This window comes from Zootermopsis nevadensis, unplaced genomic scaffold, assembly GCF_977971745.1.
Source record: "Zootermopsis nevadensis isolate Lab colony 2312 unplaced genomic scaffold, Znev_1.0 Znev_ptg000013l, whole genome shotgun sequence".
NCBI lineage: Eukaryota > Metazoa > Arthropoda > Insecta > Blattodea > Termopsidae > Zootermopsis > Zootermopsis nevadensis.
In genome coordinates, this window is record NW_028259145.1 from 12,777,925 (window position 1) to 12,794,139 (window position 16,215).

Here is a 16,215-nt window from a genome sequence, read left to right on the forward strand (position 1 = left end):
CATTGTCAGGGAAATTGAGGTGTGGGAATTTTAGTGGAATGTACTGAAACAGTACTTCCCAAAATTCTATTAACCGTGCCCCCGGTGTGAAGCGCTGTCTGCTCTTAAGAAAGAACGCAGATTTTAGAAACAGCAGAGCATTTCTTGTTGCGTGGACAATAATCCGATGATAATTTATTTTACATACAAACAATTCAAGATATTTCATATAGTTATTGTACATGTCTAAATTTGTTACAAGTTATTACCCTGTCCTCGAAATACAATACATAGTTTGAAATGACTGAACTACTAGACAGGATAATATTAAAATTGATATTGAATAAATAGGACAGGATAGGGACCAACGGCGAACTCCTGTGTATAACAGTGAACATTTAACTAGTTAAACGACGATTAGCTGCTAAGTAAATGCTTTCATTCAAACAGTTAGTCATGTACCGCACATAGTAACGGAAAATTTACTATTAATATTATTATCAGGCTGTATTATCGGAAATTTTCCAGTTTATGGCTTACTTGAATCAAACAGTAATTGCAGATAGACCGACTGTCGTACCGTATTTCATTATACTTATTAAGATGTAGCGGATTCTTTCAAGAAGTTAATTTTCCGAAGAACTAATGGCTGAAAGCTGACATTTGTTCGGAAACTGTAATAATTGTTACCCTGAATACACTGAAGAAATTACTGGACCAACCCTAATCATAGAATGAAATTAAATCTAATACCTGATACAAGTCTATGTGCATATACAGCAAGGCATAAAGTTTATAATTGAGAGTTATAAAAGCAAGAATGGAAACAAAAATATCCAAAAAGAACGTGACGTATTTTCGTAGTTAAACTTTTTTATTTTTCGTAAGAAATGTGAGTCTCATGTTGCTGTTGTCTTCGTTAGACTGAACGTTCTTATAACTATGTAAGCTTACTATAAATATATTTTGTTTATTTCTACAAAAGCAGACTTAATCGCTGTTTTGTAACGAAGTCTATTAATTACCTGGTTTATGAAATAAAATTTGCAATTAGTTTACGTTTTCCCCAAGTCCCCTGCTGACCGCGGCTGCTTGGGTAATCATTAACTTTCCGCCACTCGTAGGAAGTAGCGAATCCCATTGGTTAACCAGCAGACCGTAAATAATAGCCTAATTAGCTAAAGATCTTACAGTCAGTATTAGAGTTATTTGCCGTAATTAATTATACTGTATATGACAGTGATTTTCACTTTAATGTCTTATTTCTCTATGTTCATGTTGAAGTATCGTTATTTTATTAGCATGAAATCAATTTCCTTGCATTAATAACCCATATGATTTAGCAGGGCTCATTACCCGACTCAAATTCTACTTATGGAATGCAGTCTTCTGAACTGTTTACGCTTTGCAGGCTTGTTTAGGGATCTTCCGATACATTGGTAACCACCTACATAATTACATTGGCCCCGTCACAAACCAGACTACTATAGTTCGCATTTTTGACTCCGTGAAACTTTAAATGTATGAGCCGGGATAGCTCAGTCAGTATAGTGACTAGCTACAGCTGGACAACCGGGGTTCGATCCCCGACGGGGGCAGAGGATTTTTCCTCTTGCCTCTGCGTCCAGACCTGCTCTGGGGCCCATCCAGCCTCCTCTACAATGGATACCGGAGTCCTTTCCCGGGGGTAAAGCCGGCCGGGGCGTGATGCTGACCACTCACCCCCATCTAGTGCCGAGGTCAAGGAAGAGCGGAGCTATACCTCCACTCACCCCAAACGCCTACATGGAGTAGAGTGAGACAAACTTTACTTCTTACCTTAAATGTGATCAAGTCTCGCTTAGTATTTTGACTACTATGACGTGAGGCCTTCATATTTTTTTTAAGAGTACGTTAATCAATAAATAATTATTTAAATTAGTAGCATGATCAGTTCTTCAGGTCTTAAGTTTTACAGTGATTAGGGACGTTTTAGGAAAATTTATACCTTGATTTTTACTTTCTGTTTAATAGTATTAAATTTATTCTTACAACATGTATGCATTTAATTGTTCTGTGTTTTGTGGTATTTACAGAAAACATGAATGGAAGATGACACTTTTGAAACATAGGAATAGAAGGGAGCATATTATTATAGTGGGTTTTGAAGATGTAAAATCCTGAAACAAAGTTAACATACAGACAATTGGTAGAGTGTAATGTGTCTTTTCTTCTTTATTACTTTTTTCAGAATGACCGTCCTGTGTCATCAAATTTGACCTGAGTCATGAATCTCAAAGTCGAACAAGAACGATGAATATTAAAGAGTCATGAAAAGCGTTGTAGAACCGCCTACGGTCTCCGTCCAAACACGCAGTCGCCATAGGTAAGCGAAAAACACCTTTTCAATTATACATCTTCGGGTGCTTTACCCATTTTTACTTTTTACGTGACAGAAATGTACAATATGTAAGAATCGATGTTATCTTTGTAATATACAATTCCATTTGTTAACAGCGTGTTTTATCCCTTCAGTTTTGGGGGTGATTTTAATATGTCTTTGCTATGGCGGATTCTTATTTGAATCAATTACTGGACATTTTATTCTGGGTTCTAGATTAGGTGCTCAAAAACAAAAGATGATATAATCAAATATATTAGAACTACATGTACTGCAGACATAGCTTATTTACCAAAACGTATAAGTTATGCAAAAGACTAGCTCTATCAAATATGGCAAGGGAACCTCTTTGTCAACCGTGAAATGAATAGACTCTAAATTTGAGAGGGAAATAAATTATTAAAGCAGACTTTACATGAATTTAAATAATATCGGTACACTGAAGATCAGCTTGGCCGTCCTAAAAGAAGAGATCGTAGATAATAAGAATAGCTTTTGCCCTTCAGCATGAGAAGCCACAGCGGTGGCGCTGAGTTGCCCGCACCCGGAGACACACGGACTTCATGCAGACTTATATATGACACCCTGCTGTTTAAATCTGGTTTATTGTTTAGCTTTTGTGCAGGAACTCACGGCTGCGAACTGGTGTAGAAATCTTGTTCTAAGCTGCAGAGTGTTGGAGGAGAAGAAGGGGAAACAAAGAGACTTGCTGGAAAAGAGCGACTTTGAATCGCATGAATTGATGAATCCATAATGAACACTGGACACACAGGGGCTTACTTTGATACACTTTGAATTATATTAAAACAAAACAAGTAGAAGTATAGAACAGACAACCCAACATCACATTGTTTGCTAAAATATCGGCCTGTGCATTGCAGTACTGGATTGATTGCTACTGTCAGATCTCCCGCCAAGGCTTGCGTATCTGTGGGTTAAAGTCGGACGTCCCTTGTGATATTCTGATTTTCCATGATGCATGCTTAATGAGGCAAGTAGTTTCCGTCCTCGTGGTACGTAAGAGTCTCAAAACAATACCCACAATGCAACTGAATGTGATGTTGGATTTACTCAAAGTTTATGAGGCTGCTTGAGTCACAATTCCTTTGGCCCCTGTCGCCTTTTTTTTTTCGTATCTTACTATCTCGCTGTTTAAAGGAGAACGTTTTCCGTTTGTGTATTGTTATTGGTATTTTCAGGAAATTATGCTTTGCTAGAGGAATCGAGTAGAGTTTCAGGATTGTAACTGTCTCATATTTAACGTTAGACGTCTTAAGTTTAAACTTTTCGTTTAGTTGGCGATTACTGGTATAGTTTAATCTCGCAGTTGTTTTAACTATTCACTTCTGTAAGAATTCCTACTATTCATGACTCACCTGCTTCGAGTCTGAGTAGTCAATTCTACAGAAGATAGAGAAACTGACTTTTGAGTAATTTACGAAGCTGCAAGAGCATTAGACTACGCAAAACATTCAAGTAATGATTGTCTGTATGCCTCAACTATTATTTTAACGTTGTAGTATCAGAAAACTAACATATATGGTTTAAATAGACTAATTCCACTCATCCGATTCCTTAATCTGTTACCCGAATTTATCACAATAAAATTTCTCCGCTACAATTAGACCTAAGCGTTTTCTAACTGTCTTAAACCGTTGGCATATGTTCAGAAAGGCTCAGAATAGCACTGGCAAATCGAAAATATATCTCTGGAAGGACTTATTCTGCACCGATATCAAACATTCCCTTGTTCGACCTTTTGTCAAGTCGGTCTAAACAATTGATTGTTTAACACAGAGAGAGATTAAAGGCGAGTTATTTTATGTAAAATGGACATTTACATCTATAGCTCAGTTTTAGTCTTCAGTTTTGTTCGTACCTTGCTACAGAATCTACGCTGCATTACGATGCTTGCAAAATTTATTATTTACTCCCCCGCCCTTGTTTTACGCCTCCCATCATAGGACCTACAAATTTAAAATATAACTAGCATCAAATTTTTCTATTTCCATTCTTTTTCTGCATGAAAATTCAAAAAGTCTTTAGTAGATGTCGCTATTGGTCTAACAATCAAGCGATTCTTGTGTGAAAGTTCGGTTCAGCTGAATCTCAGTTGAAAAACGTTGACTTAACTTGTTATTGTTAATACATATCTTGTCATAATGGTTTCTCTGTGGCATCCCAACAATTACTCCATTCACACACAGAAGAAGGCAATGGCAAACCACTTCTGGATCATCTGCCAAGAACGTATATGAACAAGTCCCAGTCCGAGAAAAGGATGGAAGGATCCTGTTCATATGGACCTGTCGTCAGACAGAACACTAAATAAAAAAATAAATAGTCAAGCAATGCTAGTGATTATCAAACTAGAGTAGCCGATAGCAAAGACTGAAGATGCTTTGTACCAATACGAGGCCTGTGTTGGACACTACATTGAGGTATATATATATATATATATATATATATATATATATATATATATCATAGGCCTATGCTATGGCATTTCGGGTGTTCGCTCTGCGTCCGTCTTCAGTATGACCCTTAATGTTTCATGGGAGGCAGGAAATTTTGTGACGAGTTGAGGGACTGAGAAAGGACTGTTCTTCATGTAGTTAAGAAAGCTATATGTGACGAAAGACACGTAGATTTTGTTCTTAATTTTTTTTTCATTCGGACAAGTCGCTCAATACAAACGAAGCAAGCGCCTCAGAAAGGTCAATTAATTTCTTTTAGACGACGTAGCAACCCAGGAGACAGTCACTTTTATATTCGCGGCTGTGAGAACCCCAAATCTTAACTACGTATATCCTAGTTGGATAACTTTTTCTACACATTTATTTCAAAGTTGTAATTCTTTTATTAATTGAATCTTACATTTAAGAAATTAATATTGATTGACACGGCTTTAGAACTGGTAGAATTTCAAATATAAATTCCATATGTACAAGAATAACATCTGCTGGATCGTACTGTGTTATATTTAGCAAATATTAGTGACCAACCGCTTGGTATAAAGCGTTTTCCCTAGTAATCTGCTTTAAAGCGTATGGAAATGGCATTCGCTATTCGAACACACAACAGATCAAGTGAAGCTTCGAAACCCCCAAGATGGTATTGGCAAGTTGAAATCAGCAACCGGATCTCCCAGAGTAAGCAGCAACAAAAAAAGGTAGCTACCCTTATGGAAACGAGAGAGACAGCTAGTCGCCAGAGCTTTCCCAGCCAGTGTTTAAAAGTTTTCCAAGTAAAGGAGATGAAACGCCATTGTAGGAAAAATTGTCTGTAAATTCCTTCGTCAACCAACCACAAGGCAGTTGTAAGTCACATGACTACCAGACGCATCAATCACTATATGGGACGTACAAAGATCTAAGATCTAGGATCTTTCCCAAGTAACTGATTTAGGTTACGTGTTCTACCTTTGATCCATGAAGCAGGCCTAAAAGGAAACAAATTGTACAACCGCTTAAATAAATACAACAGTTGTTACTGTTTTTCTTCTTCTTTAAGACCTTTATGAGTACAAGTTTAATTTTGCGTGTAGACCTAATAAATATTAAGTCCTCATTTTTCAGTCCTGTTACTCAAAACAAAACTTTAGCTTCTGAAGTTTCGAATTGTAGATTAGTATGTGATGTTATTTATTTATAATATTTGTACGTCCAACCATGTTAAACTGTCGCTTTTCACTATAGCATGAAATGTCTTCTGGCTACGGAAACGTGAGGCATCCAGCTATGGAAATTGCCTGCAGATGTACTGAATAAGCAATCGCGGACATCCGACCGAAGGCTGTCGTCCAGTTTGGACGTAAAGTTACCAGCCCTTTGCCGTAAAATATTCTGAGTTACGAAACTTTAACTGATACCTCGGGAATGAATGGATTTTTTTAACAAACTAGGCCACGTCTGAAGGACACTAGATTGGAGCTTGGAATGTAGAAAATTTGTTAAGGATGTGTTTATAAGCACTGGTTTCGGAGACAGCGAATAGAAATGTGATAGCTAGATGGAAATAAGAGCTTTCTACTTTACTATAGAAAAGGGGTAACATTGCCCAGAACTTCGGGACTGACTCTTTATTTAAGAGGTGTCTTGCAACGGCAGTTAAGAAATTGTTTGTTTGTTCCATGACGGTATTGTGATATTACAATCGCAAATGCGAGTGCTCCGACAGACAATATAGTTCATGATAGTTTTTATGAAGTTATGTCGAATGTCATTTCGAGTCTCGCCAAAGCTAAATATGGCGTCTTTTGGCGGCGGCGTTACAATTGTTGTCAATATTATAAAATAAATTAACTCTAAAATCATATCTACATCAAGTTTCAAACCCAGGACAGTATAGAGGTTTGTGACCTTAATTCCTGCAATCTCCTTACAGAAATAAATAAGAAGATTTCTGTCTTCTGGGTTGTTGCGCTGTGTAGTATGGTCGATGTTTACCAACGTTTCAGAGGTCATACTGCCTCAGTCATATTCGCCCTGATGATGGAGGCATTATGACCTCCGAAACGTTGGTAAACATCTAGGACTGGATCCACCGATTATGGCCGCTGACCTTGTAGCCCAGTATGCGGACCACTCAATGAAGGAAGGAGTTTCCGTCGGTCAGTACAGTCTGTGTCAGTGCAGCTGTGTGGAAGCCTGATTATTGTTGTCTTCTGACTGTGCTGTGTTAACAACATGCCACCTGTTCGTTGCAATCTCCTTTCTGGTCATTGACAACGCCTCGTATCAAAGACAAACCACCTACGTCTTAATCAAAGAAGGACGAAATGAAAGCCTGGCTATTGGAAATAAATATCCCACTTTGTGACAACGTGTTGAAAGCTCAACTGTACGATATAATCAAATTAAATAAGTCAAAAAACAAATAATATGTGATTGATCAGATTTTAGCAGACAAAGAACGTACTGTGCTGAGACTTCCGCCGTACAATCCCGATTTAAGCCCCATTGAACTTATTTGGGCAGATGTAAAACAATGGGTTGTAAGCAAGAACACAACATCTAAAATGAAGAACGTCGAGCATCTGTGTAGCCAGAGATTCGAAGAAATTGGGCAAGACAAATGGGATAATGTTTATGTCAGCATGCGGAAAAACTAGAACAGATTTATTATGAGCAAGAAGGCATAATCGAAGACGCTATTGAACGCATTATAATTGAAGACAATGGAGTGGACAGCTGCAGCGGTAGTGATGAATCGAGTGATGTCAGAGTGGAAGAATTGGAAGAGGACCGAAGAGTTGTGAAAAAAATAAAATTATCCAATACTCTCTGTAGTGTTTATTTTCTAGTTATGTGTAGTGTATTGAAATCGACTTTCCTGTGTTACGTACTGTGATGGTATTTTATTTGGAGTGTACTGTATGCGGCCTGCTGTTATCATTTCCAGCAAACGTCTGTAAGTGACTCGCTCCGAGGTTCCAATTCACAAAGTTCAGCTGCCAAAAACGCTAGAACGCAGTATACCAGACTACACAGCGCAACGACCCAGAAGACAGACATCCTCATACTCACCGCTGTGAAAACCTCAAATATGACACAGAAATAAATAAATTGTACCTTGGCGCCGTTTCCTTGTTCTTAATTTCGGAGTTAAATAAGCGTCATCGTTAGGACTCAACCCAGATACCTTTCGGTGTTATGGCGTTTGTTTCTATAATCGCCTCTTCGATTTTAGTCTTTGAGTTTGTAATCTCCTCTTCGAAAGAACCAACTTTTGTCTCGGTGATATTTTTTTATCGTGCTTAGTTTTCGAACTACACGAGAAGCCTTCACAGGGAATCGAATAGAGTACACGTTTTACATAGTTTCGATTTTCCTATGGTCTCTTCCTCGTCACAAGAAATAAACATGTCAATTTTGGTGCTTTAAAGGGTTAATAAGAGCACATCAAGCAGAAATTTTGCTTTCTTGAGAAGGAAAATGTTACCTCATTCTCTCGTATCCATCATGGATGGTAGCTATGTATCAATATAAAATCAGAGTTATTATAAACCCGTAATGAATCCGATGATTGTGTTAAATTATGCTTATCATTAATGGCATAAAATAAATTAGGCCTTTCGTATAATTGCATGGGTGCCGACAGCTGTAGTTAATTTATTTCATTTACCTCCCATGCGTGCAGTTTTTCCCTGCATTTTATTTATAACTGTGCTTCAAACGCTGTCAGGTACAAAGAAAATACAATCGCACGCTTGGTGTCTAACACAGTAGCTTGATTTTACAAATAATTACACCTTGACAACATAAAACTTATGGAGTGGATAATCAGGGTAAGGAAAGGGTAAACAGGTTTGCCAAAAAAGAAGGGAGATGATACAGATGCATAACTGCTTGTCAGCACAGTGCAGTACATTATAAAATTATAGCCGGCTAGTTACTCCATATAAGAACATTTTAGGGAGATGTAATAATTAATCTTCGCGAGTTTATTGCCTACCAAGAAGAAATCTGTAGTGGAGTACGTATTGTGGGTTATTATTAACATTTGTCAATACTTTACTATATGATCCAACCTTAACGTTAATCTTCAGACCGCCAAATACATCAAATTAAATGTAACACTTGCTTTTAAGTTATTTATTAAACATCGATTTTGAAGATTCGGGTTCGCTTCTAAAATTCATTTTATCTCAATTTTATTATTGTATAAAACTAGTTACTTTGAGTAAGCAAGTCATCCAGTGAAGCTATTTTTAAAATTAATCATTACAGATCACAGAACAAAATTAGGCACATCAGAATTTGTATTTGTGGGCACGAGTTCATATTTCAGAGACAAGTTACCTCGTGCGTGCAACATTTTATGGGCTGCAGAAAACGTTTGCTAACCGTTATCAGAGGTAAAGCATATCTGGACTATCAATCACGTCTCACTGTCATCAGAAGGTGATTACCACTTACCAGGACAGCGTCATGCAACATCTCTTCAATTCGTGATGACAGTAGACCCACCTTCCCCACTTTACTACTGTCACGTGATAATTGATCTTATGTGCCCTTTTATAACGCACTCAGTTCTCTACTATTTACGGAAACGGAAGCGAGAGTGTACAATCGAAAGCTTTTAGATTATAGACTTCCACATCTCGTAACAAGGCGATATCAGCTGCACACTTCGGCCGTGATAATTGCACGATAAAGATGGTATAAATAAATTGTTAAATTAATTGTTTTAGTTGAAAACCCTGAATAGTGGAGACCACTTGAGAAATATTGGCGTAGATAGCAGAATAATACTAATATGCCTTTTAAAAAATAGTATGTAAGGATGCAAACAGGATTTATCTGTAAGATTTGAGGTTTTTACAGCGATGAGTATGAAGATTTCTGTCTTCTGGGTTCTTGCGCTGTGTAGTATGGTCGATGTTATTCATCGCCCTGATGACGGAGGCAGTATGATCTCTGAAACGTTGGTTAAAATCGATCAGACTACACTGCTCAACAACCCAGAAGACAGAAATCTTTAGGATTTATCTGGCTTAGGATAGGGAGCAGTGGCTTCCTGTTGCGAACACGGTAATAAATCTTTCTATGCTAAGTGAAGGAATGTTAGTTACTGAAGGGCTTTGCTCCGTGGCGTTAGATTGTAATGCATTTATATTAACAGATTTAATTATTTTTTCATATCATAAGGGATAGAATTCATAGGCTATAAGCAACGCATGAATTTTTGTGATTAAAGCGATAATGTTAATTAATAAATTATTCATATATTGTGATTTATGGCTGCTTACCGTTAACGAATGACTGATGAGATGTGATTATGGCTATTGACGTTTTAAGATTTCTTATTATTTCTTATTATTGCAACGTTTCGTCACCCTCCGTGATGAAAATTAGCCACCGTCCAAGTTCTGTAAGCTACTTAGTTTGAAGTGACTAATTATTAAAATTAGCAAATACCAAACAGGAACCGACCAAGACTGGCTCATTGCCTACGTTTAATGCTGTAAACTATAGGAAACTCGTTTTTAAACAATATAAATTAAACCTGGTATTGAAAGATTATTAAAGTAAAATCAGTATCAAATATCTGACTAATGATTGATTTCTAAAGATAATCTGTGAGTAAATATGTTAACCTCTTTGCAAAGGTAAGTTACTAGCATTTGTAATAGACTGTTGTGAAGATTACAAAAATTATTTCATTTATAACCCTGCGTCCTATGATTCTGTTCGAAAGGATAACACTGGCCGATGTAAAGTGAAGATGTTCCGAAGAACAATGCTGAAGAGAACATACACAGTGATGCAATTCATAATTTGTACTGTTCACGGAATATCTGCAGGACTATCAAATGGAGGAAAATGAGATCGGCAGGACATGTAGCATTCAAAATATCAGTAGTAAAATCCGAAGGGAAGAGGTCGGTTAGGAAACCTAGATGTAGATGGAAGATTGATATTTTGGTGGGTTTTAGAAACGTAGGGAGTGACGGTGTGGATTGGATTCAACTGACTTAATACAGCGAAAAAGGTCGAGCTCTTGTGAACAAATAATTAGCGGTGGGAATGTTGAAGAGGCTTCAAATATCTAGACTGCCGGGCTTCTGGATATTGTAGGCGTAACAGAAATGTAATGTATCAATGGTATACACCTCTCATCACTCATATAGATACTATAGGCGTAATTTAAATTGTGTGGTGTCATTAAAAAACCTATTCTTGAAATTATTTTACTCTTTATCATGTCTCATTACGTTTTCAGTCCTTAGCTATCTTCGTCTGTTATATATTAAAACTCTGAGTTTTGAGGGAGATAACGTTTGTTAGTTTTGTGGACCTGACAGAACTTCTCACAGAACCAAATGAACCCAGAGTGTCAGCGGATGCACAATCCTGTTAGCGTACTAGTGTAACGTGCGGGGAATGTAAAGTGTCTGTGATTGTTCGTAATAATATTTGTCATGACGGAAAAGAATGAAACATTTTTCAGCATTTCGTCTGTAGTGAAACCAGTCTGTTGGTAAGTAACCAAATGCGTCGTTTGGTTAAATTCGTTCCTTGCCACTACAGCGCCAGTTAATTTGGCGTGCAAGTGCATTAAAAGATTGATTGAAGCGTAAATTATGTAACGATTCTCACATCAATGTTTGTTGCGTATTCTCGAATGACTGTCACAATAATTATGTCACGTGTACGGGAAAAAGTAGAATAGGAAGTGATGGTGTCCTACTTCAGGGTATAATTGTATCTTTCAGTTCCAGCGTTTGAGGAAACTCACGAAAAACCACTGCCAATATAGCCGGTATCTCCCTAATAAAACACTGCGCATTACATCTGAGCTAACTTATTGATCAAAAACTCAACAAACGTGTCAGTGGTGTGTCGTTAATAATCAACCTTCTTATTATGATCTGTCTATGACTTTATTATACACGCAAAATATTTAACGTGGTTCTACTTAAGGACTTTGTATCTGATCCCGCACTTGACTAGACTACCGAGAAATATATCTAATTTTTATTTATTCTTTCTTGAGATTAAACTACAGAAAGTTGAACCATTGGTGTGCCATTATAAATGTTCCGATTACTCTTGACATCAGTTTGGAAGTTCCACATTATTCAATTTTCTCCGTGCTACTGGTCCCCCGATCTCTTGGATCGAATTATTCTTCTCAGCAATCTGTTCTCAATTATCCTCGACCTATGATCGACTCTTCGGTTGAGAGACGAAGCTTAGCACCCATACACAACAACGCGCATCGTACGTATGTCATTAAACTGGAAATATATTAAAGGACACGAAATAAAATTTTATAGTCAAAAGGTTTATAGCAGGTCTTATTTTAAAAATTAACTAATTAAAATGGTGTTACAATTACGTGTTTAAATATGTATTATTTCACTCACAAGAGTCCACCTCTGCCCCTAATTTGAGCTGCATGAATTCATTCCATATTTTCATAGCTTGTTTATTTAACGTTCATTTAGATATTATTCTTCGTGTCTACACCTTGTTTTCCAAAGTGTCCTCTTTCCATGAGATTTTCAGATTACATATTTATTGGATTTATTGCCTCTCGCATTTTTGCTTGCATCGCATTATTCTTAATTTGTTCATCCTAAAATAGCCTACAAGTTATGAAGCTCCTCATCATGAAATTTTCTCCAACTTCCTGTTATTTCCTCCTCCAAACAAAGACTAAGTCCTAAATCATTTTAAACAGCATTTAAATTGTGTTTGCGGGTTTTTTTATTCTAGCTGCTGTTGAATGTTTCGGAATGTTGGTCTGGCACGTGCAAACATGGCCGATGCTATGTTCACTGCCTTCCTTCCTTCTAACACCGGGTTTCTGCGGATTACAACCTAATACAACTATCTCTAATGGCGCAGTGCTGTTGCTATCCAGACTTTATTCTAATAACTAGAAACCCAACCTTCCCTTCCACATTCAGACAATTATTCTGTTACATTTATTAATTCTACATAAATAGTACAAATTATCACTCACAAATAAACTACATACTCATTAATAATAAATCATTTTCCATTAAAAAATAGTACTCTGTACTTCCTCGTTTCAACACATGTGTAAACATCCTCTTGCCCTTTACTTAGAGACTGTCACCCTTTCTTAAATCCTTTCTACATCCCTCTCAGTTATCGAATACCAGCCAACTTCTCGCATTCTTTCGAACACAATCATGTACAGATTCATGTGACGTCATGCCAGCAGATAGCAGAGTTTATTGTATGAACTCAGCGTGTAAAATACGACGGGGGAGTGAGGGCACGTAAATCATGGACCAATTAACATTTGTCCATTATAACATGTCTTATATCGTGATAGGAACAACCATTAATGATATAAGCCTAATGGCGAGACTTAAATTCTCTTAATTACGGATAATTTTAAGTTCATGGCTGAGTATTCGCATAAAATTACACGCAAACACGCAATACCTAACATTTTATATTTTTCTTTAGAATTGTATATCTATTAAATGCGTACGTGTTCACTATAATAATCGAAATTTTAAACAAAAGGCGCTGAAATTTTTAATTTTCACAGTATTAACGACTTGATTGCAATTACGTAACGACGTTGATGATGTCATTGCTGTGTACGAGACGTTCTGTTTTAATGGGCGAATCACTTGCTCCTTAACCGTTGAAGATCCTTGTATGAGAGACACTCGACTCATTTCAGCTGTTATTTCCAGTATCTGCAGACGAATTTCAGGGTACTACTATATGAGAGCGTGTTTCTTTTTTTTCGAATTCATTCGACTTATTCAAAATTATCCTCATAGACCTTCTTCGGCGCCAAGTAACTTGGGTATCAGATTTTGAGCGTTACCATTATATAAACTCGGAATGTAAATATCGTGCGATTTAAGTGTGATTTCTAATAGAATTCAGGTTTAACTTTTTTAACTTCTCTAAATTTGTAGAAGATTTGTATTATATTTTTAAGCAGTTTAAATGTTTTCATTTTCTGATAGTAAGGAGTAAAATTATAATACATCTTCTCTTTTATCTGGATAATTACTCAAAATGAAGTTCATTACAGACTCCATTGTGGCGACCCCCACCGGGAAATCTGTCATCTCATTAGAATTTCCGTAACCAGTCTGTTGAATTTTACAGCAGTTCAATTTCGTATTCATGTAATTTCGTCTTCAAAGGTGTTGTTCCTCAGCAAAATAAACAGTTTTAAATTAAAAATATGTTTACGCCTGAAGTTTCAATAACCAGGAAACTATGCTCTGGACTTCATCTTGGTGAGTCTTCGATCTAGGGGATTCTATTCGTTAAACTCTTACCTGTCCCTGCAAAAAGATGCTTCTATGTTAAATCTGAGGTTTCCGCTATAGGGAACATTTGGATTGTGGAATTCTCAGTTAAGACGTCATGTAGTCTTGAATGTGGTTACCATCATTTCAGAGTAACGTATGGTCTCCGTCTTCAGGACAGAACTTCGAATTTCACGTATGAATACATTCAGAAGTAAACAGTAGTTATTCCGTATTTTATGCATTGCAGGGTTACAAATGGCATCCTCCTTTCTTCGGTATTACGTAACGAATAAGAATGTCACTTAGAGGCAGGCAACACAGGCCTATTTTATTTTGTAGCTTTCGTGTTCCTTGTAATCTCCGTCAAATTTTGTGCATTACAAAAGGTTTAGGGGAGTCGACTGGGTGTCTACAGGTACGAAATATCAGAATTATTTCCTGATCTGTGCAACTACAGGTTGCGTAGCTGTTCTTGACAGAAGGAGAAACAGAATTAACGTTTTTAGGCAAGCCTAGTAAACAGATTTATTTCTTCTCTTTTCTATGTTTTATTTAACAATATAAAAAACTTCAGACAAAGTGCCTTCGTGAAATAATTTATTATACTACTTCTGCATTAAACCCAGTTCATCCTCTCTTTCTGGTCGTTGCGTAAGAAGCCATGTAGTAAATGAGACTACGAGCACAGTAAGGCGATTAAATTCTTTGTTTTTTCTGTCCCTGTACAGTATTTTGCCCTTGAAGTAGCCTAAGTTATTAATTACAAAGTTCATATATATGTATGTATGCGTCGTACACTAAGAAATATTTCATATATTGATTTTATCTTCAAATTCACTTTAGAGCTTGCTGTTACGAATGGCGTACTGGTTCAAGCTGCTACATCGCAGAGGCACCCACTCAACCCTTGAAAACTTTGTTCAGGGTCCATCTTGAGAAACTAATAGGCATTCGGTTACACAAGAAATCCCCCGTCTTTTATGGAACCCGAATGTCCATTACAGTGTTCATGAGAAGCCACCACGGGTCTCTGTCTTGAGCTAGACGAATCCAGCCTACGCTTAAGGTGTTAAGCGCGTCCCTTGGTGCGTCTTGAGGTTGCGGACAGAGACGGCTTTGAGATCTGGAAGGTATTTGCAAATATTTTGAATAAGCATTCGCAGACAGCCGACAAGGGATGATTCTCCATCTTGGAGTTGGAGAGAGACGAAAAGCTTCTCACCGTAAAAACCAGCATGCTGTAAAATGTAGGTGTTTGCTGTTTCTGAAGATCGGCCTGAAATGGTCTGAAGGCGGCTGAGCTCAAATAAAGAATTCATCAAATTAATACCTGTATATACTGTAACTGAATATTAAAATAATTAAATTATGTAACAAATTTCGCGTTTAATTGCTTATTCTATAATACCAATAATGTACTTCCTTATGAGATATACGACTTGTCTATAAACTATCAAATGTATATACATAATTTCTCAAGTCAATATGTCTTTTCTTTTTGGATGTGACGAAATATTTTATTTAATTCTTTCCTCACGTAACTTCTGCGATATTCACTTTATAAGATATTGTTTTATCGCCGTTTTACATAAACTCAGGTTGCGAGCTCAGGGTTTTTCTTTCACTCAAGCAGTGTAAGCAAGGTCGTTAAGATATTTAAAAATTAAACTGCGCAGATCAAATAGAAATATTGACGAGTTAAAATATTCTATAATTTTAATATTCTCTCCACATCCTTTTATTTATTTACAATGACTCCGCTTTTTATCGTCGCGATGCAGGAAAAAGTTTACGGGAAATACAATTATTTATCACTGTATAAATAATCGGTGGATTTGTTTCGTCTGTACTGTTTCGACACGTATAAGATGCCTAGAGCTACCGATATTAGTCACTCTCCACCGAACTGGCCAGTCGTAATCAGTTGTTTGACCAACAGCTAGGAGTTCATGGCGGCTTTTCATGTGAAGGAATGTCTGGTGAGTTGAATTTTTTTTATCTGATCAGTAAACTGAGCCATTGTTTGATATGTATGGTTTCCATGGCTTTGAGGATGAAACCGTTCTTCTGAGTTTCGGTTCCGCGTAGATTC

General features: G+C 37.0%; 1 protein-coding gene and 1 long non-coding RNA gene across 4 annotated transcripts in view; one reads left to right on the plus strand and one right to left on the minus strand.

Annotated features, from left to right (window-relative positions):
• hth (Meis homeobox homothorax) overlaps positions 1-16,215 on the plus strand; it is a 650,834-nt gene that overhangs the window by 83,797 nt on the left and 550,822 nt on the right. The window contains exon 2 of the mRNA XM_022058903.2: positions 2,210-2,344. The gene's annotated coding sequence lies outside the window, so the exon portion shown is untranslated. The remainder of the gene's footprint in view (positions 1-2,209; positions 2,345-16,215) is intronic.
• LOC110827327 (uncharacterized) overlaps positions 14,449-16,215 on the minus strand; it is a 28,506-nt gene continuing 26,739 nt past the window's right edge. The window contains exon 4 of one of the 3 annotated variants that reach the window (XR_015535120.1): positions 14,449-15,419. This is a non-coding gene — a long non-coding RNA (uncharacterized LOC110827327). The remainder of the gene's footprint in view (positions 15,420-16,215) is intronic. The other 2 variants (XR_015535121.1, XR_002542279.2) reach the window with 2 other exon arrangements.